The 26105-nt window shown below is 43.3% G+C and overlaps 1 long non-coding RNA gene across 2 annotated transcripts; it reads left to right on the top strand.

Moving 5' to 3' along the window:
* The first annotated feature begins 587 nt into the window (after positions 1-587).
* On the top strand, positions 588-25844 carry LOC140470847 (uncharacterized). Of its 2 annotated transcripts, XR_011956751.1 has the most exons (5): positions 588-1030; positions 2706-2787; positions 3678-3822; positions 18669-18694; positions 21315-25844. It is a non-coding gene; the product is annotated as an uncharacterized lncRNA (long non-coding RNA). The 2 variants fall into 2 exon arrangements; XR_011956750.1 differs by having other exon boundaries at positions 18669-25844.
* Positions 25845-26105: the final 261 nt, after the last annotated feature.

Here is a 26105-nt window from a genome sequence, read left to right as displayed (position 1 = left end):
TGATAGTTGCCCTTTTGACTTTTGCTGGTGTTGATGATCGTGTGTATGGTTCTGCTGTGGTTGGAGTATTCACAGTAAATCTCACAATCCTTGTAGAAAGTATATTGACGTGGGGTCAAACCGAGTCGTTTAACGAGGTGCTGTCTCCCTCCACGACCTTATTTCCAGGGCGGGCACTCAGCTCTCGGCCTGACACAGGGATGTCTGTGATTAAACAAAACCGTTCAGCACTTTTCTAAGGCAGGAGTTGTTGTTGTGTTCAGCAACAAACAGTACTCCCACCATACAGTCAGAGAGAGTTTGAGAGTCAGCAGAGACAGAGGGTCATACGCAGGGAGAAACAGAGAGAGACATAGACAAGCAGAAGGACTTAGCTAGAAAGAAACAGCCGTAGAGAGACACGAGATCACAGAGTCATCGAGATTAATCGACCTAGTCAGAGAGTTAAAGCAAGTCATTAACAGTCAGTTACAGAGAGAGATAGATGTTTAGAGAGAGGGAGACAGGGAGAGAAACCTCACGGTTTGTACAAGATGCCTCACTGGGAGGGGGAATCTCTCCTGTCCCCCTCCGCCCCCCCAATAACCACCATCCTGACCCTCGGGAACGGGACATGTTGACACAGTCCGCTCTCCCTCGGCGCTTTTCCTTCCCGCGTGGCCCCGGCGCCATTTTAGCTTCAGGCCCCGCCCCCTCAGGCCCCGCGCGAGATGGCGGTTAACGGCCGCCTCGTGCCCCAAGTGACCGTTAGCAGCTGCTTCAGGGGAAAGACTCTTTAAAGGGACAACCCTTTCAGGAGAGAGAAACAACAGGGCCGGCTCCGGGACTCACCAAACTCAATAATAATGACAAATACACACACAGACAGAGAGGTGGGAGTGAACAAGAAACTGTGCGGCGGCACATCAAGACCAAAGGCCACTCTCCCGAAGGACGGCTGCCCCCGGACTCGAAACGTTGACTCCGCTTTCTCTCTGTCTGTCTCTGGACAGATGCTGCCAGACCTGAAGCACAAACAAGGTCCTCGGGGGTGAGTCCGAGTTCAGGATCCTATTAAGGTTCGGTTGGCAGATGGATGACAGTGTGGGAGGGTATACAATGGGATTAGAAGAATAGAGACAGAGACTGTTTCCTAAAATGGGGAAAGGTTTCGGAAATCTGAAGCACGAAGGGACTTGGGAGTCCGAGTTCAGGATTCTCTTCAGGTTAACAGGCAGGTTCAGTTGGCGGTTAGGAAGGTAAATGTAATGTTAGCATTCATTTCGGGAGGGTTAGAATACAAGAGCAGGGATTAGAGATTAGAGTGGTGCTGGAAAAGCACAGCAATTCAGGAAGCATCCGAGGTGCAGAAAATCGACGTTTCGGGCAAAAGTCTTTCATCAGGAATAAAGGTGATGAGGGGCTTTTGCCGAAACGTCGATTTTCCTGCTCCTTCTTGAACTGTTGTGCTTTTCCAGCACCACTCTAATCTAAAATCTGGTTTCCAGCATCTACAGTCCTGGTTTTTACCTCCAAGAGCAGGGGTGTACTGCTGCGGTTGTATAAGGCTCTGGTCAGACAACATTGCAAAGACTGACAGCAATAGGCACAGAGCAGAAACTGATAGGTACAGATTGATAACTACACACATCGCAGAAAATGACATGAACAGATTGATAACTACAGTCACACATTCTCATTGCAGCATCTGACAGCATCACATTTATTGACAGTCTCTTGTTAACATTAAAAAATTGTCAGGTAGAGACTGAAAATAACAGTCACATTAACATAGCAGCATCTGACAGGCACAGATTGATAACAGCACTCCCACATGCAAATTGACAGAAACTGACAGGTATAAGTTGAAAAACGCATTCAGCTATTAACAAACCAGAAACTGACAGGTACAGTTTATTACTGACACTCTCAGATTAACAGAGCAGAAACTGACAGGAATAGGCTGGTCAATAAACTCACACATTCACATTGTAAAGACGGACAATTACATATTTATAACTGTATTTTGATATTTACAAGTAGAGGTGGATAACTCCATTCAAATATTCATGCAGAAGAGATTGACAGGTACAAATTCATAGCTGTATTTACACATTCACGAAACAGAGATGGACATAAACAAATTGAGAAATACATTCAGATTGCAAAAAAATGGACAGTGCTCTCAGCTGCAGGGTTATGAGTTCATGCTGAAAGTTGGGATTAGAATGGCTATCTGGTGTCTTTAGGGTGGAATGGACAAGATAGGCCAAATGGCCCTCTTATGTGCAATGTCATTTCAATAGATCTATAGTTCTATATCAATTTGTTGCTGTGAGTCACTGCTATTTGAATATGTAAGTAATTGAATCAAAGCTTAGAAGTACAGAATGTGAGAGAGTAGTTGTTATTCACATACTAGGAATTGACAGGAATAGTTCAATAACTAAACTCATATTCACAGCCCCACTTGCCTTGGATAGTCCCATTCGTGCAGTTACAGTTATTAGTTAATTCCTGGACCTCAGTCAATTGGTATTGAATTAACAAAAAGAAAAATCACCAGACATGGAGCTAGAGTAGAATCAGACATGCCGTTCTTTTTGAATTCCTGGCTTTTAAAAAAATCCTAATTATTATTAACAGAATGTTGCATTGGTCAGTTAGAGATTGTCAAACTTGGCTGATGGTGATTTACAGGAGATTTTTCTTCTGTCTTCCTCCAGGCAAATACTTGAAGAACCAAGACAATATAATATTACCTCAGTATGAAGCCAAGTGTGACCAGCTGTTTCTAACAAAAAACAGGTATGTTACCGCTGTCAGAGTGAAGAATATCATTTCCACTGTCAGAGTTGATTAGGTAAGCTACACGTTGAGCTCAGTTTGAGAGAGAGATGTTCAAACAACTGAGAAAGTATCAGTTTGTTTTTTTTGGTCTCACAATTGACAATGCACATGTGTCCAGTTTGAACAAATGTTACCATTCACAGCTCATTGACATTTGCACAATTTTGAAACTGCAAAGTCTGAACTCTTATCCAAAATATAGTCTCAAGAACTGAAAAAAATCTGCCTCAAATCACCCTCATAACAAGTATCACATCATGAATCACACCCTCACAGAGACTATTAGTGGCTGCCAGAGAGTTATTAGATTAGATTAGATTACTTACAGTGTGGAAACAGGCCCTTCGGCCCAACAAGTCCACACCGCCCCGCCGAAGCGTAACCCACCCATACCCCTACATCTACCCCTTACCTAACACTATGGGCAATTTAGCATGGCCAATTCACCTGGCCTGCACATCTTTGGACTGTGGGAGGAAACCGGAGCACCCGGAGGAAACCCACGCAGACACGGGGAGGACGTACAAACTCCACACAGTCAGTCGCCTGAGGCAGTTATGTCCCTTTGCCAGATAGAAACTGACAAGCATGCATTGATACCTTTGTTCACTCATTCACTGTGCAGAAACAAGCAAAATGACATTGATGATGACATACATATTGACAGGGCAGTTAGTTACACACACATGCGCGCGCACACACTATTAGAACACCCTCTACCTTGCAGGCACTGTCATGGATAGATTCGTAACACTCAGATGTTCACATGACAGAAAGTGACGCACACTTTCTTATTTTCATTGCACATAGCAACAAGAACGGGTTGACAACTGTACTTCTATATTCAGATATCAGATAGTATCAAACAGAGATGAAAAATTGTGCTCAAATGTCCACCTAATCGGAAACTGATACTTCAGATCAACAATCAAACTCAACTGCTGTCAGTTGAAGGTGACACTCTCTTCCGCAGAGATAAAGAAAAGCTGAAAGGTACGTTACGATAACTAAAATTACATTCATACATTGGAAAATGGCACAGACAGATTGGTAAATACGCTCACATTTTTGCACAACAGTAACTGTCCGAGAAAGTGCACTCCCATATTCACAATGCAGAAACTGTCAGGAACTAGTTGATAACACTCCCATTTCACAGAATATGAACTGACAGGTACAGTTTGATAACTATTCATGGAACAAAATCTGACAGCCATATATTGACAATCACACTTTTACACCAAGCAGAAATTGACAGATACAGATTGAGAACTCAACTCACATTCACACTGCAGAAACTGAGAGGGAAGATTTATAACAACAGTCACACGCTTGAATTGCAATAACTGACAGGGATGCATTAATGACAACATTTACATGTTCATGTGACAAAAATGGACAGGTACAGGTCGATAAATGAATTTTCATATTCCCAATGCAGGAAGTGAGAGATGGAGACTGTGTGACAAGGCTGTGGATTTAAGAGTTTGTTTTGTCCTTTTGTTCTTGATGTGCAAATTTAAGGCAGAGAATCAGAGCCACTAGAGCAAACAATTTGAGGCCTATTGGGTATCTTTACAGAAAACCGAAGACTCATCAACAGAAATACTTCATGTTTGAGAAGGACACCTTTAATTTTTTGTTTTTTGGAGAAATTTATGAACAAAAATTACAAACTCTTTAGATAAAGCTTATTATCACAGTCATTCAATTTGCAAATTACATACAAGGCAGAATGTCAGAACCTAATTGCCAAGGTGTTGTCGTGACTTTGATGAGAAAAGATGGATGCATTTCATAGCAGGAAAAGGTAGACTGTCGTAGTTAGTGTTTGCATGCTTAGAGTCAATGAAATGTATATGTATTGTGTTCTAATAGTATAAGGCTAAAGAATGTTTAAACATTAGGCCATTCCTGTATATTGATGGGTTCTTTTTAAGAGGGGTGGAAGGTTTGATGATATGAAGCTTTAAGATGTTCATTTTGTCCTTTCTTTCTTGTTGAAGAGAGCTTCTTTGTTAGAAGTGTGGAGTCTACCAGAGCCACTAGAGTAAACATACTGAGGCTCTTTTTAAAGTTGGAACAGCAGAAAGAGCCTGAATTAGTGTGGTCAAGCTTTCACAGAATGAGATTTTTAGTTTTGGCTTTCAGCAAAACTGTTGGCATCCTGAATATGGGAAAGCTAGCTTTCCCCTCTCAGTTACAGTCAGAAGCTGCAGATTCTCTTTCTGCTACTGGAGTCGGTTGTGAGACTATCTATTTTATTGAATTTGTCTTTTGCTAAGGATGTTTATAGGATGTTACTGTATTGCAACAGTTAATTAGGAAGAGTTACTGTATCCATTATTCTGTTAACTATTCCAATAGAGTTAAGTTATTCCAATTCCTTCTTTATCGTGTTGTATGTTAACTATTGTGGACACGACAAAATATGTTGAATGATTGGAGCAACTGGGCTTGTATATCCTTGAGTTTAGAAGGCTGAGAGGGGACCTGATTGAGATGTATGAGATTATTGAAGGATTGGACACTCTGGAGGCAGGAAGCATGTTTCTGCTGATGGCTGAGTCCCAAACCAGAGGACGCAGTTTAAAACTAAGGGGTAGGCCATTTAGAACAGAGTTGAGGAAAGAATTCTTCACCCAGAGAGTGGTGGGTGTGTGGAATGCTCTGCCCCAGAAGGCTGTGGAGGCCAAGTCTCTGGATACTTTCAAGAAAGAGTTGGATAGAGCTCTTAAGTATAGTGGAATCAAGGGTTATGGGGATAAGGCAGGAACAGGATACTGATTGAGGATGATCAGCCATGATCATAATGAATGGTGGCGCTGGCTCGAAGGGCAGAATGGCCTACTCCTGCACCTATTGTCTATTGTGTATTGACACAACAAAATACACCTTTTAAAACAACACTATCACTCTCAATGATTGCTACACTCATATCTTACGAAGAGAGGTTGACAGAGCCTTTTTCATTGGAAAAAACAAGGAATAGAGGGGACCTAATTGAGGTGTACAAGATAATGAGAGACATAGATAGAGTTGATAGCCAGAGACTTTTTCCCAGGGCAGAACTTGTTAACATGAGGGGTCATAGTTTTGAGCTGTTTGGTGGAAAGTATAGAGGGGATGTCAAAAGCGGGTTCTTTATGCAGAGAGTTGTGAGAGCATGGAATGCGTTGCCAGCAGCAGTTGTGGAAGCGAGGTCACTGGGGATATTTAAGAGACTGCTGGACATGCATATGGTCACAGAAACGTGAGGGTTCGTGCATTAGGTTTACTTTACATGCGGATCAATGGTAGGCACAACATCGTGAGCTGAAAGGCCTGTTCTGTGCTGTACTGTTCTATGGTCTATGTTCTATATTCACATAACAGAAACAGACTGATACAGATAGACAACTACACTGCCATATTCGCACCACATTAGAGTGAGACTGGCCAAGTTCAAAGTAATCAATTGTGATAGCGGACTCTCTAGAGACACAGACAGACATTTCTGCAGCCAGCAGCAAAAAATCAGAATGGTGAATTGCTGCCATTGGTGCCAGGATAAAGGATATTTCAAGCAGGATGCAGAATATTCTCAACTGGAAAAGGGACCAGCAGGAAGTCATTGTACACATTGAAACTAACAACATAGGAAGGGAAAAGGATGAGATTCGGAAGGGAGAATGTAGAAAGTTAGTTAGGAATTTAAGAAGGAGGTCCTTGAAGGTACTAATATCTCAATAAGTTCTGGTGCTCTGAGCTAGTGAGGGTAGGAATTGGAGGATATAGCAGAAGAATGTATGATTGAGGAGCTGGTACAAAGGTGATGGTTTTACGTTTTAGGATCTCTGGAATCTCTTGTGGGATAGAAGTGACCTGTAGAAGAAGGACAGATTTCCCCTGAATTGGAAAGGGACTAACATAGTGGCAGGGAGATTTGCTACAGCTGCTTGGAAGATTTAAACTAGTAAGGTGGAGGACCCAGGGAAATAGTGAGGAAAAAGATCAATGTGAGACTGTTATAGATGGGAAAAGGAGCAAGTCAAACAGTCAGGGCAGGCTGGAACAAAGCAGAGAATAAGGCAGGACTGACGTGTTCCCCGACTGTGACTCAGCCAACATTGTCTATCTCAAACGCTTCAGGCAAGGATGCTCTGAGGCTTGGTACATTGGCAAGACTGAGCAGACAGTATGACAATGGATGAATGGACACTGCACAACAATCAGCAGGCAAGGGTGTTCCCTTCCAGTCGGGGAACACTTCAGAAGTCCAGGATATATGACAGAGAAGAGGCTGATAAACCCAGTTCAGGGATGGCCTCAACTGGGACCTTGGGTTCATGACACACTACAGGTGACCCCAATGCATTCTGTCACACACACATGCACACCTCCCCCCCCCCCCACACACACACACACGCATCCTCCCACAAACTCACACACTCCTACATACTCTCACACTAACACAGACCCTCTCTCATCTACAAGCTCAATCTTATATGCACACACATATATCCCTCCCACGCATCCATGCATGCACCCTCTCACAGGGTTATACCCCATCACACTTACACACTAATTTACCAAGCTTACACACACACACTGTTTCTCTCTCTCTCCCTCTCTCTTGCAAGCACACACATATAAGTTTATGTGAGAAACAGATCTCACCATATAATAAATTTCAGTCCGAGTCAAATTCTGAAGCAGCGAATTTTATTGAAACGTTCTTGCAAGACGGGTGTCTAACAAGTAGGCACCCCGATCCAAAGATTATTCCACAATTTATAGAATTCCATTGAGTCTCTCTTGGTACTTCCCTGTTTACCTCATTGGCCTTCAAACCTATCAATATTCCTAATTGTGTTCTGCCCCTGCCTAGCTGTACTTTGCCCTTGTTTACTGCTCCCCCTACTCCAAGTCGGGTGACCCTCTTATTTACCCTGTCCCTTATTTGTAAGTGACTTGGCTCGTTTCAGTGCCGACATGAGGGTAACGTGCCGAGTTTGGCATAACTTGATGTTCTTTTCACCTTATGTGTCTGTCTGTAACATCTTCCATTGTTTGCAGGCACATTTCATTCCTGTATGCACATTTCAGCTAATGAAAAGCAAGTATGTATTTCCTTCACATAGTTTCCATTCTTGGTGTTAGTTCATTTTACCTTATGTAAGCAATCATTAATTCAGCTTTTGGCTGATACTGGCATTAATAAGCAATTATTAATTTGGCTGAAACAATTATATACTGATGTTAATAAGCAATTATGGTTGCAGAAGTAACACTGCTTTACCTATATCCCACAATTTATGTGGTGAATCTGTATTTGTCGAATTTTATTTTGTTCAACGAAATGCATAACCTACAATGCAAATCCATGTAAGATTCTGTAAATCCCACTTTACAAATGGAACCAGTCTGAATCCAGATTGGGACACAGACAGACTTTAACCTCACACCTTGAAAGCATTGCCTGAGCAGAGATGACACATTTTCTTCGAACACCTGAAGTTATCTTGAGAATGTGACCGTGACTTAAAAGGAATTCTGGGATTTACATATTAAGTAACCAAAACTAGAAAAGCCCTTTTAAAAGATGAAACACTTCATCTAAGTTTTTAAATATATTTCAGCTGCATGATACTGTAACCTTTTGCTATAACTTCTGTGTTTTATGGTCCTGCTTCACAACCACCTGATGAAGAACCAGCACTATGAAACCCAGTGCTTCCAAATAAACCTGTTGGACGATATCCTGTTGATGTGTGAGTTTTAACTCTGAAGATTCACATTGAGTCTCTACCTAACCAATCACAGTGAGGCATTCCTGCAAACTACCCAATCAGGATAAAAGCAAATTACTGCGGATGTTGGAATCTGAAACCAAAAGAGAAAATGTTGGAAAATCTCAGCAGGTCTGGCAGCATCTGTAAGGAGAGAAAAGAGCTGACGTTTCGAGTCTAACTGACCCTTTCCAATCAGGAACCAGACTTTTCCCCCATCCTTCATGAGCATTGTGACGCCTTCAATGTATCAAAAGCGAACTACCAGCCCACTTTCCCTTCTTCTGTTTCTGACATTGAGCGGGACGACGGCAGAGGAAAAGAAAGCGCAGCAACCCTCCAAGAAGGGCGCTAAGAAAGGGCGGAAAGAGGAGGAAAAGGTCCAGGAAAGAAAGTTACTCTATCTACATCTACAAACTGATGAAGCAGGTTCACCCCGACACCGGTATCTCCTCCAAGGCCATGAACTCGTTCGTCAGTGATATTTTCGAGCGCATCGCGGGGGAAGCTTCCCGCCTGGCCCATTACAACAAGCGCAGCACCATCAGCTCCCGGGAGATCCAGACCGCCGTGCGGCTGCTGCTGCCCGGGGAGCTGGCCAAGCACGCCGTGTCGGAGGGTACAAAGGCGGTGACCAAGTACACCAGCTCCAAGTGAATGTCTGCATTGAACTGAAACAAACACGCCCGTATTTCCCCCGAAACCATTATGTTGCTGGGTATATGCAATTAATGTCTCTATAATATTTGTGTTTTATAAATGTTCTTTAATGAGTGGTCGCTGACCCTATACGTGCCTTATTCTCCGATGTGTTCTTATATATTATGTCAAGACGTAAGAACACTCAGTTTAAATCTAGCTGATTTACCCAGTTCCACATCCCCCTTGAACTGATGAAGACTGAGTGTCCACCCGGGGCGAGTACAGGGAGCAAGATGCTCTCCTTCGATAAAACAAAACAAAGAATGTGGATGCTGTCTGAACCAAGCAAAACCACAAACTGACGAAGAAATTCAGCGGGTCTGACAGCACCTGTGGAGAGAGAAACAGTGTTAATGGTTCGAGTCCAGTGACCAATCTTCAAACTCTCCCTAAGTGCCTTTGAGCTGAACGCTTTGAGAATAAACCCATCTCTGAACAGTCTCAAACTGACCATCCATCCAACCAAAGGGACAGTTTATATCCCTTTGGAGTCAGGGTCCCGTAACGGAAAAACTTCGTCCCCTGATCAAACTGCATGGGTATCGGAAATTCTGGAATGTCTCAATGCATTTTAGACTTCGCCACAACTTTATTGATGGTTCGTCACGTGGGAACGACTGCAGCCAATTAGCGCTCAGCAAGCTCCCACACGTAGAAAGGTGACAATGCTCCGGATTGGTTGTGTGTGTATCGCAGTGACGGCTGAGGAAAGGTCCTTGTTACAGGACCCTGGGACAACTCCCCTCCCCCATCCACTCTTACCCAGATAGTGGTCGTGGGATCTTCTACATCCACTCAAGAGGGCAGACAAACCCTCATTGTAATAATGGGAAGCGATGCAGATTCAGTTGGATATTCAAAAAGCCAAACCTGTTCAATAAATCCAAAAGTGGGACTCAACTGCGCCATACCCCAAATTGTGCCTCACCCTAAACTGGGCATTATTCTAAACTGAGACTCATCCTAAACTGGGTGAAAGAGAGGACTGCAGATGCTGGAGATCAGAGTCTAGATTGGAATGTTGCTGGAAAAGCACGGCAGGTCAGTCCACATCCGAGGAGCAGGAAAATTGACGTTTCGGGCAAAAGCCCTTCAGGAATTGATTATGAAGGGCATTTGCCCAAAACATCGATTTTCCTGCTATTCGGATGCTGCCTGACATGCTGTGCTTTTCCAGCACCACTCTAATCGAGACTCACTCTAAACTGGGCCACATCCCAAACAGGCCTTATCCAAAACTGGGCCACATCCCAAACTGTGCGTCGTCCCAAATGGAGCCTCATCCCAAACTTGTCCTCACCATTACCTGGGCCACTTTCCAAACAGGGCCTCACCCTAAACTGGGCCACATCACAAACTGGAGCTCACCCTAATCTGGGCCACATTCAAAAATGGGCCTCAATCTAAACTGGGCTGCATCTGAGACTGGGCCTCACACTAAACTCGGCCACAGCCCAAAGTGGTCACTGGGCCTCACCCTAATCTGGGCCACATTCCAAAATGGGCCTCAAACTAAACTGGGCCACATCCCAACTTTGGCAAAACTAAAAACTGGGCCAATTTTGAAAAAGGATCTCAAACTAAACTGGGCCACATCACAAATGGGGCCTCACCCTGAACCGGGCCGCATTCCAAACTGGGTGTCACCCTAAACTTGGCTGCATTCCAAACTGGGTCTCACCCTAAACTGGGCCGCATCCCAAACTGGGCCTCACCCTAAACTGGGTGAAATTGAGAACTGCAGATGCTGAAAATTGGAATCTAGAATAGTGTTGCTGGAAAAGCACAGCAGGCCAGGCAGCATCCGAGGAGCAGCAAAATCAACGGTTGGGTAAAAGTCCCTCATCAGGAATGATGGTGAAGGGCTTTCATCATCGTGCTCCACAGATGCTGTCTGACCTGCTGTGCTTTTCCAGCAACACTCTAATCTAGACTCACCTTAAACTGGGCCATATCCCAAATGAGGCCTTATTCTAAACTGGGCCACATTCAATCTGGGCCTCACCCTAAACTGGGCCACTTCACAAACTGAGCTTCATTATAGACTGGGACACATTCTATGCTGGGCCTCACATGAAACTGGGCCTCACCCTAAACTGGGCCACATCAGAGACTGGGCCTCACACTAAACTAGTCCACATCCCAAAGTTGGCCTCACTCTAAACTGGGTTACACTTCATACTGGATTCTCACTCTAAACTGAGCCACATTCCAAACTGGGCCTCGCCCTAAATTGGTCCACAGCTCAAACTGGATCTCACCTTAAACTGGGCCACATCCCAACCTGACCCTCACAGAAATTTCTTTTTCAGATTGTAATTTTGGCCAAAATGTGAAGTGCACCCATTCGTAAACTTGACCTCATCCTACACTGTGCCTCATTCTAAACAGGGCCAGATGTCACATTTGGCTTCATCCTAAATTGGGCCAGATATTACACTGGGCCTCATCCTAAACTGCACCGCATATGAAGCTGGGTATCATCCAAAATTGAGCCTCATTGGAGACTAGGCCCATCCTAAATTGGGACTCACTATAAACTGTGCCACAACTTAAAGTGGACCTCGTCCAAAAGTGTGTCTCATCCCAAATCAGGCCTCATATTAACTGAACCTCATCTTAAACTGGGCCTCACCCTAAATTGGGCCACATCCCAAATGAGGCCTTATCCTAACCTGGGCCACATCCCAAACTGGTCCTCAGCGTAAACTGAGTCACCTCCCAAACTGGTCCTCACCCTAAACAGAGGCACATCACAAACTGTGCCTCAACCTAAACTGGGCAACTTCCCAAATCGAGCTGCACACTTACAATTGGCCACATCCTAAAGTGGGTCTCATTCTAAAGTGTGACACATCTCAAACTGGGCCTCACCTGAAACTGTAAAACATCTAAAATTGGGCCTCAATCTAAACTGTGCCACATCCCAAACTGGGTTGCACCCTAAACTGGGCCCCACTGTAAGGGAAGCCTCCCACACATTTTGTTCAGATTGTAAGCTTGGCCCAAATGTAAAGTGGGCCCCTTAGTAAATTTGCCTCACCTAAACTGGACTTCATCCTTTGTTGGGCCTCATTCTAAACTAGGCTAGATGTCACACTGGGCCACATCCTAAATTGGGCCGGATATAAAACATAGAACAATACAGCGCAGAACAGGCCCTTCAGCCCTCAATGTTGCATTGACCTGTGAACTATTCTCAGCTCGACCCCCTACGTTATTCCATCATCATACATGTGCTTATCCAAGGATTGTTTAAATCTCCCTAATGTGGCTTAGTTACATTGGCCGAGTTGACTCATTAGCAGGTAGGGCATTCCACACCCTTACCACTCTCTGACATCTGTCTTAAATCGATCACCCTTAAATTTGTACAATCACCCTCATACAAGCTGACATCATCATCCTTGGAAAAAGATTTTCAATGTCTACCTTATCTAATCCTCTGATAATTTGGTGTGTCTCTATCAAAGCCCCTCTTAGCCTTCTTCTTGCCAATGAGAACAGATCCAAGAGTCTCAGTTGTTTCTCATAAGACCTTCCCTCCAGACTAGGCAATATCCTGGTAAATCTCTCTGCACCTTTCCCAATGTTTCCACATCCTTCCTGAAATATAGCGACCAGAACTGTACACAATATTCCAAGTATGGTCACATTAGCATTTTGTATGGTTGCAACATGATATTGTAGTTCTGGAACTCAATCCCTCTACCATTGAAGTCTAACATGCTGTGTGTCTTCTGAACAGCACTATCAACCTGGGTGACAACTTTCAGGGATCTATGTACATGGACTCCAAGATCCCTATGTACATCCACACGACCAAGAATATTTCTATTGACCCAGTACTCTGTCTTCCTGTTTTTCTTCCCAAAGTGAATCACCTCACATTTAGTTGCACTGAAATCCATTTGCCACCTTTCAGCCCAATTCTGCAGTTGCAATCTGTAACATTATTCCAAACTGTCCACTACTCCACCGACTTTAGTGCCATCTGCAAATTTACTAATCCACCCACCTATGCCTGCATCTAAGTCATTCATAAAATAAATCACAAACAGCAGTGGTCCCAAAACAGATCCTTGTGGCACACCACTAGTAACCGGACGCCAGGCTGAATATTTTCCATTAACTACCACTCGCTGCCTTCTTTCAGAAAGCCAGTTTCTAATCGAAACTGCTAAATTGCCCTCAACCCCGTTCCTCTGCATTTTCTCCAACAGCCTACCATGTGGAACCTTATCAAAGGTTTTATTGAAGTCCATGTATACCACATCAATTCCACACCCTCATCTACATGCTTGGTTACCTCCTCAAAAAAAAATCAATGAGGTTTGTGCGACACGACCTGCCCTTGATGAAACCATGTTGACTATCTGAAATCAGATTGTTCCTTGCTAGATAATTATAAATCCTATCTCTTATAATCCTACCAAAACCTTTCCGACAACAGATGCAAGGCTCATTGGTCTATAATTACCTGGGTCACCTCTAATGCCCTTCCTTAACAAGAGCACAACATTTGCAATCCTCCAGTTCTCTGGTACTAAACCTGTAGACAATGATGACTCAAATATCAAAGTTAAAGGCTCTGCTATCTCCTCCCTAGCTTCCCAGAGAATCCTTGGATAAATCCCATCCAGGCCAGGGGAATTATCTACTTTCAATCCTTCTAGAATTGCTAACACCTATTCATAACTAACCTTGATCCTTTCTAGTCTAATATCTCGTACCTCATTCTTGTCCTCTACAATATTCTCCTTTTCCTGAGTGAACACCAATGAGAAATGTTCGTTTAGCATCTCTCCGATCTCCACAGGGTTCCACACTCAACTTCCCACTTCTGTCTTTGACTGGCCTTATTCCTACGCGAGTCATCCTTTTATTCCTCATGTACCTGTAGAAAGCTTTAGGGTTCTCCTTTATTCTATTTGCTAAAGACTGCTCATGTCCTCTCTTTGCTCTTCTTAACTCTCTCTTTAAATCTGATCTGTAACTCCCCATCACCTTACCTGAACCATCCTGCCTCATCAACACATCAGCCTCCTTCTTCTGCTTAACAAGAGATGCAATTTCTGCAGTAAACCACAGTTCCCTTACCTTATCACTTATTCCCTGCCTGACAGGGACATACCTATCAAGGACACACAATATCTGTTCCTTAAACCAGCTCCACATTTCCATTGTCTGCATCTCCTGCATTTTGCTACCCCATTCTATGCATCCTAATTCTTGCCTACTCGCATTGTAATTGCCCTTACTCCATCATACGGGTTGCACCTGAACCAGAAGGGCACCAATATCCTGGGGGGTAGGTTTGCTAGCACTCTTCGGGGGGGTTTAAACTAATTTGGCAGGGGGATGGGATCCGGACTTGTAGTCCAGCAAGTAAGCTAGCTGTGTGTCAGGATGTCCAAGACTGTAGGGAGGCTGTGGAGAAGGTAGCACTGACAGGGACTACTTACGGACACAGAGATGGGCTCAAGTGCGTATACTTCAATGCAAGGAGTATCAGAAATAAGGTGGGTGAACTTAAGGCATGGATCGGTACCTGGGACTACGATGTTGTAGCCATCACGGAAACATGGATAGATGAGGGACAGGAATGGCTGTTGGAGGTTCCTGGTTACAGATGTTTCAGTAAGATTAGGGAGGGTGGTAAAAAAGGAGGGGGGGTGGCATTGCTAATTAGAAATGGTATAACGGCTGCAGAAAGGAAGTTTGAGGGAGATCTGCCTCTGGAGGTAGTATGGGCTGAAGTCAGAAATAGGAAAGGTGCAGTCACCTTGTTGGGTGTTTATTATAGGCCCCCCAATAGCAGCAAAGATGTGGAGAAACAGATTGGGAAACAGATTTTGGAAAGGTGCAGAAGCCACAGGGTCGTAGTCATGGGCGACTTCAACTTCCCAAATATTGATTGGAAGCTCTTTAGATCAAGTAGATTGGATGGGGCGGTGTTTGTGCAGTGTGTCCAGGAAGCTTTTCTAACGCAGTATGTAGATTGTCCAACCAGAGGGGAGGCCATATTGGATTTGGTACTCGGTAACGAACCGGGACAAGTGGTGGGCTTGTTAGTGGGTGAACATTTTGGTGATGGCGACCACAATTCTGTCACTTTCACCTTGGTTATGGAGAGGGATAGGTGCACACAACAAGGAAGTTTTTACAATTGGGGGAAGGGAAATTACGATGCTGTAAGACAGGATTTGAGGAGCATACGTTGGGAGCATAGGCTGTCAGGGAAGGATGTGGTGGAAATGTGGGACTTTTTCAAGGAGCAGATACGACGTGTCCTTGATATGTATGTACCGATCAGGCAGGAAAGAAATGGTTGTGTGAGGGAGCCTTGGTTGACGAGGGAGGTTGAATGTCTAGTAAAGAGGAAGAAGGAGGCTTACATAAGGTTGAGGAAACAAGGTTCAGACAGAGCAGTGGAGGGATACAGGATAGCCAGAAGGGACCTGAAGAAAGGGATTAGGAGAGCTAAGAGAGGGCATGAAAAATCCCTGGCGGATAGGATCAAGGATAACCCCAAGGCATTCTATGCGTATGTGAGAAACCTGAGAATGACGAGAACGAGGGTAGGTCCGATCAAGGACAGTGGTGGGAGACTGTGTATTGAGTCGGAAGAGATAGGAGAGGTCTTGAACAAGTACTTCTCTTCAGTATTTACGAACGAGAGGGACTGTATTGTTGAAGAGGAGAGTGTGAAACGGACTGATAAGCTAGAAGAGATATCTGTTAGGAAGGAAGATGTGTTGGACATTTTGAACAACTTGAGGATAGACAAGTCCCCCGGGCCTGACGGGATATATCCTAGGATTATGTGGGAAGCAAGAGAGGAAATTGCAGTACCGTTGGCAATGATCTTCTCGTCTTCACTGGCAACGGGGGTGGTACCAGGGGACTGGAGAGTAGCGAATGTTGTGCCCCTGTTCAAAAAAGGGAATAGGGATAACCCCGGGAATTACAGGCCAGTTAGTCTTACTTCTGTGGTAGGCAAAGTAATGGAAAGGGTACTGAGGGATAGGATTTACGAGTATCTGGAACGGCACTGCTTGATTAGGGACAGCCAGCACGGATTTGTGAAGGGTAGGTCTTGCCTTACAAGTCTTATTGAATTCTTCGAGGAGGTGACCAAGCATGTGGATGAGGGTAGAGCAGTGGATGTAGTGTACATGGATTTTAGTAAGGCATTTGATAAGGTTCCCCATGGTAGGCTTATGCGGAAAGTCAGGAGGCATGGGATAGAGGGAAATTTGGCCAATTGGATAGAAAACTGGCTAACCGGTCGAAGTCAGAGAGTGGTGGTAGATGGTAAATATTCAGCATGGAGTCCAGTTACAAGTGGAGTTCCGCAGGGATCAGTTCTGGGCCCTCTGCTGTTTGTAATTTTTATTAATGACTTAGATGAGGGAGTCGAAGGGTGGGTCAGTAAATTTGCAGATGATACAAAGATAGGTGGAGTTGTGGACAGTGAGGAGGGCTGTTGTCGGCTGCAGAGGGACTTAGATATGATGCAGAGCTGGGCTGAGGAGTGGCAGATGGAGTTCAACCCTGCCAAGTGTGAAGTTGTCCATTTTGGAAGAACAAATAAGAATGCGGAATACAGGGTTAATGGTAGGGTTCTTGGTCAGGTGGAGGAACAGAGGGATCTTGGGGTCTATGTACATAGATCTTTGAAGGTTGCCACTCAGGTGGATAGAGTTTGTAAGAAGGCCTATGGAGTATTATCGTTCATTAGCAGAGGGATTGAATTCAAGAGTCGTGAGGTGATGTTGCAGCTGTACAGGACTTTGGTTAGGCCACATTTGGAGTACTGTGTGCAGTTCTGGTCGCCTCACTTTAGGAAAGATGTGGAAGCTTTGGAGAGGGTGCAGAGAAGATTTACCAGGATGTTGCCTGGAATGGAGAGTAGGTCATACGAGGATAGGTTGAGAGTTCTCGGCCTTTTCTCGTTGGAACGGCGAAGGATGAGGGGTGACTTGATAGAGGTTTATAAGATGATCAGAGGAATAGATAGAGTAGACAGTCAGAAACTTTTTCCACGGGTACAACAGAGTGTTACAAGGGGACATAAATTTAAGGTGAAGGGTGGAAGGTATAGGGGAGATGTCAGGGGTGGGTTCTTCACCCAGAGAGTGGTGGGGGCATGGAATGCGCTGCCCGTGGGAGTGGTAGAGTCAGATTCATTGGCGACCTTTAAGCGGCATTTGGATAGGTACATGGATGGGTGCTTAATCTAGGATAGAAGTTCGGCACAACATCGTGGGCCGAAGGGCCTGTTCTGTGCTGTATTGTTCTATGTTCTATGTTCTATGTTCTAATAACTCCAAACCTGTGGCATGTACCTATCCCATTCCATCACTCAACTAAACATAACTGAATTATGGTCACTCTCTTCAAACTGCTCACCTACAACTAAACCAAACACCTGGCCTGGCTCATTACCAAGCCCCAGATCCAGTGTGGCCTACCCTCTTGTCGGCCCTTCGAGATACTGTGTCAGGAAACCCTCCTGTACACATTGGATAAAAACTGATCCATCCGACATACTCCTGCTCGTGATTTTGAACACATTCCTCTCTCTCTCTCTGCTTCTCCAAGGGAGCATAGTCCTGGACAGCTTTCAGTATTGTCATCTTTGGAGTTTATCATCCCTGGTCCCTGGTTCTTGTACGTCTATCACACAAGCTAACTTTCCATCCACTGATTCCACCTACATTTTCCACTGCCTCAGGAAAGCAGCCAATATTCACAGAGTCTTCCCAACCTGGCTATACTTTATTAGCTCTAAAGAAATTTGAATATAGATACCAACAGAAAAAGAATACCTTCTTCCCCGCTGTTATCATACTTTTGAACTGACCTCTCAAATTTTAATGTTGACTGCACCTTCCTGGCAGCTTAAACACTGTATTCTGCAGTAGTTTCTGTTGCCCTGATGCATTTTGTATTTTATGATCTGCCTGTGGAGCATGCAAAACAAAAGTTTTCACTGAGTTTCTGTGCGTGCAACAACAATAAATAAAATCAAAACCACTTCGGCGCTCTCTCACTCACTGAGATGCATTCATATTTTTTCTATAATTTGGTAAACACAGCTGCACCCTATATTCTAGCTGATGTGCAGCAATCACCTTGTACAAATTCAACATCACCTCCTGCTCTTGGATGCTGTGTGCTTTAGTAACCACGCTCTCTCCCTGTCCTGCCACCTTCAGTCATCTGTGCACATATACCGCCCAGCCGCCTCTGCTCGTGCCCCCCATTTTATTAACTGACACACAATGCCTAGGGAGACGGAAAATGCAATCCCTCACCATACTGTGCACTAAAATCTTTTTTTTCTGGTTGTTTCTCCAGGTTACATCAGGGCAAGAAGAGAATCAGTAAGTTCTCGTTATTTCATACGCCTTCACAGGACAAGAAGCGGTTCATATCAACAAAGATCTGAAAGCAACACTCTCACTTTTCTGCTTTTTCACCCTTATCCCCTGGGGGCTACAGCAATGCAGTTGTACATCTAAATATTTCTTTGATGTAACGAGGGTTTCTGTATCTCCCACTTTTACAGGCAGTCAGTTCCAGAAAGCCCACCATCCTCTGGACAAATAATATTCTCCACAAATCCCCTGTTAGCTCTAAATCCATGACTTCTGCTTACTGACTCCTTTACCCATTGTAAATGTGCCTTACAGCTATGTGTCTCTCACAGTCTAATACACCTCTATCAGGTCACCCCTCAGCCTTCTCTGCTCCAAACAGAACAAACGGAGCCTATCCAACCTCTCCTCAATGCCACATCCCAGGCAACATCGCCGTGAATCTGCTCTGCGCCCCCTCCACTGTAATCACATCCTTTTCTATAGTTAACTAGCGGTGGCCCCACCGAAATCCTGTTCAGTTTTGATATCACCTACCTGCTCTTATAATCTACACCGCGACTGATAAAGGCAAGTGTCCTGAATGCCTTCTTAACTATTAACCTGTCCTGCCAGGATTGTGGGATTTTCAGTTCTTATAGGATCCTGCACTTATCGTCTATGTCTTAGATGCATTATTCTTCCCCAAGTCCATTAAAATTATCAGATGTAGGAGTGGCAACAGGCCATTCAGCTATTAATGTCTGCTTCACTCAATGCAGCTGATTTGATAATCCTCAACTTCACTTTCAACACATAACCTTTAATTCCTGATTAAAAATCTCAGCCTTGAGTATACTTCACAACCTAACCTTGACCGCCATCTGCAGCGAAGAATTCAACAGACGAAGGGGAAATTCCTCATCTCAGTCACACACAAATCCTACGACTGTATATTATTTTAAAAAGAATTATGTCCTTGACCGAAGGAAATCTGTACCCAGTCTGGCTTTCCAGACTGATAGTAAGCTTCACCTGATCATTTAAGGTCCACGATCTTGAACTTCAAGAAGCTTCATGGAGAGCTTCAGTGTCCAGGAAGACTGGGTCCATTTTTGTTTCTCATTTATATAAATGATTTTGATGAGAATATAGAAAGCATAGTTAGTAAGTTTGCAGATGAATCCAGGGTTAGTAAAAAAGTGGAGAAAAAAGAAGATTATCTAATAGCATAAATTAATTGGTCAATGGGCTGAAAGTGGCAGATGGTGTCAAATTTGAATAAATGTGAAGTAGTGCATTTTGGTAAAACAAAAAAGACAGGACCTATACAATTAAAAGAAGAGCCATTGGTTGTGTTGATGAACTGAGACACCTAGGAGATTTCTGAAGTTTGCATCATATATAGATAGGGAGGTTAAGAAGGCGTTTAGCACGCTAGCTTTTATTGCTCAGACTTTTGAGTATAGAATTTGGGATGTTCTATTGAGGTTGAACAGGATGGTGGTGAGGCCTTTTCTGGAGTATTGTATCCAGTTCTGGTCTCCTTATTATAGGAATGAAATTATTAAACTGGATAGGGTTCAGAAGAAATTTACTTGGATGTTGTAGCTAATTGAAGGTTTGAGTTATAAGAAGAGGTTGGATATGCTGGGACATTTTTCACTGGAGCATGGGAGGTTAAGAGGTGACTTTAGAGATGTTTATAAAATAATGAGGGGCATAGATAAGGAAATAACAGTTGTGGGGGCTTTCAAATTTAGAGGGCATATTTTTAACGAGAGGAGAGAGATTTTATACAGACATAATTGGCAATTTTTCTTACAGAGTGATTTGTGTGTGGAATGAACTTGCAGAATAAGTGATGGATACAGACACAATTACAATATTTAAAAGCATTTTAGATAAGTACTCGATTAAGAGATTTTTAAAAGGATATAGGTCAACCGCAGGCATATGGAACCAGTGAATGTTGGGAATATGTTCAGAATGGACTGTTGGATTGAAGGGTCTGTTTTGGTACTATTTGACTTTGACTCTAAGTAACTCCAGGCTCACAGTAGGGTGGTAAGGTCTCAAAGTGGGAAAGTAACCTTCAATCAGTTCTAATTATTTTTAATTAACCGACTGCCTTCTTCACTGCCTCAGACTGATTCCTGAGAAGGCAGGACTGACAAATGAGGAAGGACTGAATTCGTTAGGATTATACTTACTAGAGTTTGGAAGAATGAGGGTGGGATGAATTCCAACAGGGTAAAAACAGGAAGCATGTTCCCCCTAACAGAAGTAAAGGGGAGGAGTTCCAAACCAAGGGGTCATAATCTAAAGGTTGTAGAGCTGAAATGAGGAGAAATGTCTTCACCCAGAGAATTGGGAGACTGTGGAATTCTCTACCACAGAAAGCGATCAGGGCCAGAACACAATGTTGTTCAAGGAAGATTTGGGTAGAGTACTTGGAGGCTAAAGGGAGAAAGTGGGAAATAGGAGACTGATTTCGGCAATCCCACTGGAGGAGGATGGAAGGGCCATGTGGCCAATACTCCTGCTTCAATTTCCTGTCCTTCAGCCCCTTTGTTTAAGGACAATTGCAGAAATGGTCGGAAAATGCAATAAGCCTTGGATTAAGACATTGCCTTTTCCCTTGTAGAGGGAGGCTGACAGTCATGTGACTTACACATCGTTACTACACCTTGAAAGGACAAGGGACCAAAATGCCGGTGCCAGAAGGCAGGAAAATAATGGCTCGTCCATCTATCAGAATATTCGGAGGAGTGAGTCACAGAACTCTGCTGCCCCTACTGGTGAAAGATAGAAGTTCCTTCTGATGGCAGACATGACTTATCTTCATTTGTCATCTTCAATTGAAGAAAGAACAGACCAAATTAACACAGCAAACTTCACGTCGAAGAAATGGTTTTGGGTTTCTCTCTAACTCTGGAGCACGATTGATTCCAAATTCTGTAAACGAATTCTGTAAACTTTAGGAGCTTAGAAGACAGGAGGCCTTCTATCCAAGTGCCTCAGTGGTTAGCACTGCTGCCTCACAGCAACAGGGTCCCAGATTCGATTCCAGACTCGAGTGACTGTGTGGAGTTTGCACATTCTCCCCGTGCAGAGGGTTTCCTCCAGGTGCTCCGGTTTACTCCCACAGTCCAAAGATGTATAGATCAGGTGAATTGGCCATGCTCAATTGCCCACAGTGTTGGGTGCATTAGTCTGAGGGACAACAGAATTGCAATCAATGTTCTAGAAATAGCTGAAGCAATGTCTTGTACAGACTCAGCTCCCAACTCCTATACTCAGTCTGCAGCTGGAAAAGTGCAGCAGGTAAGGCAGCAACAGATGAGCATGAGAGTGCATGTTTCAAGCATAAGCACTTCATCATGTTTTTTTGAAGAATTACATTTTATTTTGCTGAGAAAATGCATGAAGTGATGTAAAACTCTGCAAAACTGTACCAAGGATTTGTCAAAAACTGTATCTTCATACAAATGTAAAATGCTGCAAAATTATGGACAGTGTTTGTAAGTCTGACATCGCATTGGGACACAGACAGACTACACACATGTTGTATAAAAAGCTGAGCTATCTTGAGAATGTAATTTAAAAGAATTTCTGGAATTTACATATCAAAAACAGAAATCAGCATATTCCATTATGAAAGATGGAAGTTTTATACAAGTCACATGTTCCTAAAATGCCTGGAGTTCATCTACCTTATCTATTAGGCCTCTTGCACTGAAACAAATGCAGTTTAATTTATCAGTCTTACCTCAATCTCTGCTTTGTTCCTGCCTGCCCTGACTGTTTGAATGGCTCCTTTTCCCAACTGTACCAGTCTCAGATTGATTCCTTCCCTCACTATCTCCCTGGGTCCCTGCTCCTGTCTGAAGGGCTTTTGCCCGAAATGTCGATTTTGCTGCTCCTTGGATGCTGCCTGAACTGCTGTGCTCTTTCAGCACCGCTAATCCAGATTTTTCTCTGGTTTGATTTGGTTTTTGGCTTCTGGCTATTGACTGAAAGCAGTCAGGCAGTTAAAAAAGCTGCTGAACTCAAGGAAGTCAGTCCATGCTGGTACTCTCTCTCTGACATCTCTCTTGTAAGACCCTGTGTTTGATTTTACCTTTTGTGCCAAAGGGTATTTATGGGGATTGTTGTAAATATTGGAAACACCATCATTAACTTGGTATAACCTGTTGTGTTTCCAGATTTTTAAATTATGTAGTATTCTGTTCTCTTTTGTTTGTGTATCATTCAGGAATTTTGTAAATCAGACTGTTTGTTTAAAACTACTGGTTTGTCCAGCTGCATCCCTCCAAGAATATCTTCGTTAGAGCCGTTTAAAAACAACTAGCAAAGTTAGTGTCCGGGCTACTTTCTTGAAATCTTTGGAGGGCATCTGGCCTTTTCCATAACAGACTGGTGGCTGTTTGCAGAATTTATTCTGTAGTTCTGATTTGATTAGTTTAGATTACTTACAGTGTGGAAACAGGCCCTTCAGCCCAACAAGTCCACACTGCCCCGCCGAAGCACAACCCACCCATACCCCTACATTTACCCCTTACCTAACACTACGGCAATTTAGCATGGCCAATTCACCTGACCTGCACATCTTTGGACTGTGGGAGGAAACCGGAGCACCCAGAGGAAACCACGCAGACACGGGGAGAACGTGCAAACTCCACACAGTTCGGATTTGGATTTGGTTTGTTGGACTCAAAGGCAGCAAATAGTAAGTCTTAGTGTCTTTTGTTCCGAGTGTTGAATTTAATTGGTTTAGACAGTGCTTGGAGAAAGTGAGGACGGCAGATGCTGGAGATCAGAGACGAGAGTGTGGTGCTGGAAAAGCACAGCAGGTCAGGCAGCATATGAGGAGTAGGAAAATCAATGTTTTGGGCATCAGCCCTTCATCAGGAAATAGTGTTTGGGATAGCAATGGCTCTTTGAGTCATCAAGAGTTTTCTGGGGTTGGAAGAAGTGACTTCAGATTTTTGCAAAAAGTAATTAAGGCCAAGTTGCTGGAATTAGCAGACCAGCTGGAGCTCCACTGCCGCCATCCACGAGGAAAAGGGCGATAATGAGAGTAATAGCTCAACATTTAAATTTGCTGGAAGTGCCATCAGAATCTTGAGATGGCTAACATTCAATTGAAAATGAAGCAACTCGAGTTAGAGGCAAAAGTCAAGCAAAGGGCAACAGAAACAAAACAGTTTGAATTACGATTAAAAGCAGAAGAGAGGGAGAAGAGAGAGAAAAGGAGAGAGGGGAAAGGAAGAAAGAGGGAGTTTGAACTTTAGAAATTGACATTTAGACACAAGTTCAAAAATTTCCTTCTTGAATTAATGAGAACTCATGTGGAAGAGCAGAGAGTTAAAACAGCAAGACTGGCATCAGATATGGCTGATGATTGAGTTGATCAATAAATCAAAATTGGGCTGCCAAAATCAATTTCAATCCATGAGGGATAATAATTGTGGGTAAGATAAATTCTCACGTGGAAAGTAAAATGGAGATCTCGGTGAAGATCTTAAGGATGATTTACCACAGGGTAAAAAGGAAACCATGAAGGGGAAAGAGAAGTGAAAAAGCTCTGGTGTTTTCAATAAAGTAGGCCACATGGAATTAGTGGGTTAGGAAAAGCACTGAGATGCCAGATGTAGGAAAACAGGATAAGCCAGTGAATTTTGTTGGAGTGGTAACAGAGAGCACTGTGGAGACTAGAAAGGTGCACCAGAATGTAGCAGCTGGTCGGAGGTTGTTTTTCGAGGACGTGCCAGATCTTCTTAAACCATACACCGTGAAGGTAAAGTTTACTCGCATCGGCCAGGAGCAGCAGGTAAAGAAGTGACAATATTCACACATATAAGGATCCTCTCAATCTGTGATGCTAAAAGATGTGGATATATGTACCTCTGAAGGACTATTGCCAGAAAAGGTACAAGTAACGGCAATTCACATTGAGACAAGAAATGCTCAATTGTCAGAAGTGAGGTGACAGTGTCTAAAGAAGTGGGGAGAGGTCATAGAAGGAGTACTGGACAAGCTTTCAGCTCCAGGAATACAATTGGTCGTTGCTAATGATGTTGCTAATTCACTGGTAGAAGTGCTGCTGAATGTGGTTGAAAAGCCAATGGAAATTGAGGCAACTGAACTATTGCAGGACACATATCCTGGAATGTTTCCTGACTGTGTGGTAACGAGGTTACAAAGTCACCAGTTGAAACAGAAAAGATCAAAGAGTACAGATAAGAAAGTTGTAGGGAAATTAGCAGAGACCCTGTATGATCAGACAGTTGAGACAATCCAGGAACAGATAGACGACAAAGCTTTAACTCAGGTAAATTAACTGAGTTACATGAGAAAGATGAAAATTTAAAGCAAATGTATCAAAAGACATACACAAAACAAATCCAAATGTATCCCTGATTGTTATTATCTTAAAAGTGATGTCTTAATGAGGAAATGGAGAACATCACATTTTCAGGCAGATGAGAAATGGACAGATGTTTATCAAGTTGTATTGCAATTGGATTATACAAAGGACGTGTTGCAAGTAGCACATGAGCTACCTGCATAGATTGTGTGTTTGAAATTCACATTATTTAATTGTCATCTCAATATGTGACAACTATTCAGTAAAGGATGAATCTTGTCCTTCTCAGTCACAGATAAACTCCATGTAAATATGCTTCATTTCGGTTGGAGAATTTAAGCTGTAGGCAGAGGCTGAACAGGCTGGAACTGTGTTCCCTGGAGAGTGACCTTTATAGAAGTTTATAAAATCATGAGGCGCATGAAGAAGTGATGGAGCCTGGTACAATTACGACATTTAAAAGGCATCTGGATGGGTATAATGAGAAAGCCTTAAAACTTGTCCTTAAATACTTAGTCGAAATGTAATGTTGAATTATAGAACACAAAAAAATAAACAGGGCAAGCAGGGGGGTATCAGGCCACAAAAGGGGGTCCTCGGATATGCAGAAGATAAAGAACATCCGTGATAACATGATGCTCTAAAGCAATTAAGAACACTTGCCTTAAAATCAAAGAATCTATGTAAAAAGGACACAGAGTGATAACATTCACAGTTGTTAACTTGTGAAATTAATGACAGTGTTTGATTGTGATCTCGGAAACTTTGTATCATCTCAGAAACATGTCAAAAGCCTTGTAAAAACCGGTCAGGTCCTATCAATTATAATGGATTTTTATTACCCATGTGTGTGTGAGATGAATGTTTTGAATTTATTTGCATTTTGGGATTTTATGATGATTTTGAGTAGCCATCGCTGATTATGAAATACAAACTCTATAATGTAATATTGATGATGCTTGAACTTGCTTAGTGTTCCTACACACCACGACTGCCCCTCTGTCAATTCTAACTCGTCAGATCTTATGTCTTTTTTGAATTTGAAACACAACCCTGCAAAGAAAG

Source organism: Chiloscyllium punctatum, chromosome 52 (assembly GCF_047496795.1).
Source record: "Chiloscyllium punctatum isolate Juve2018m chromosome 52, sChiPun1.3, whole genome shotgun sequence".
Classification (NCBI taxonomy): Eukaryota; Metazoa; Chordata; class Chondrichthyes; order Orectolobiformes; family Hemiscylliidae; genus Chiloscyllium; species Chiloscyllium punctatum.
This window is presented reverse-complemented; position numbering and strand designations above follow the sequence as displayed.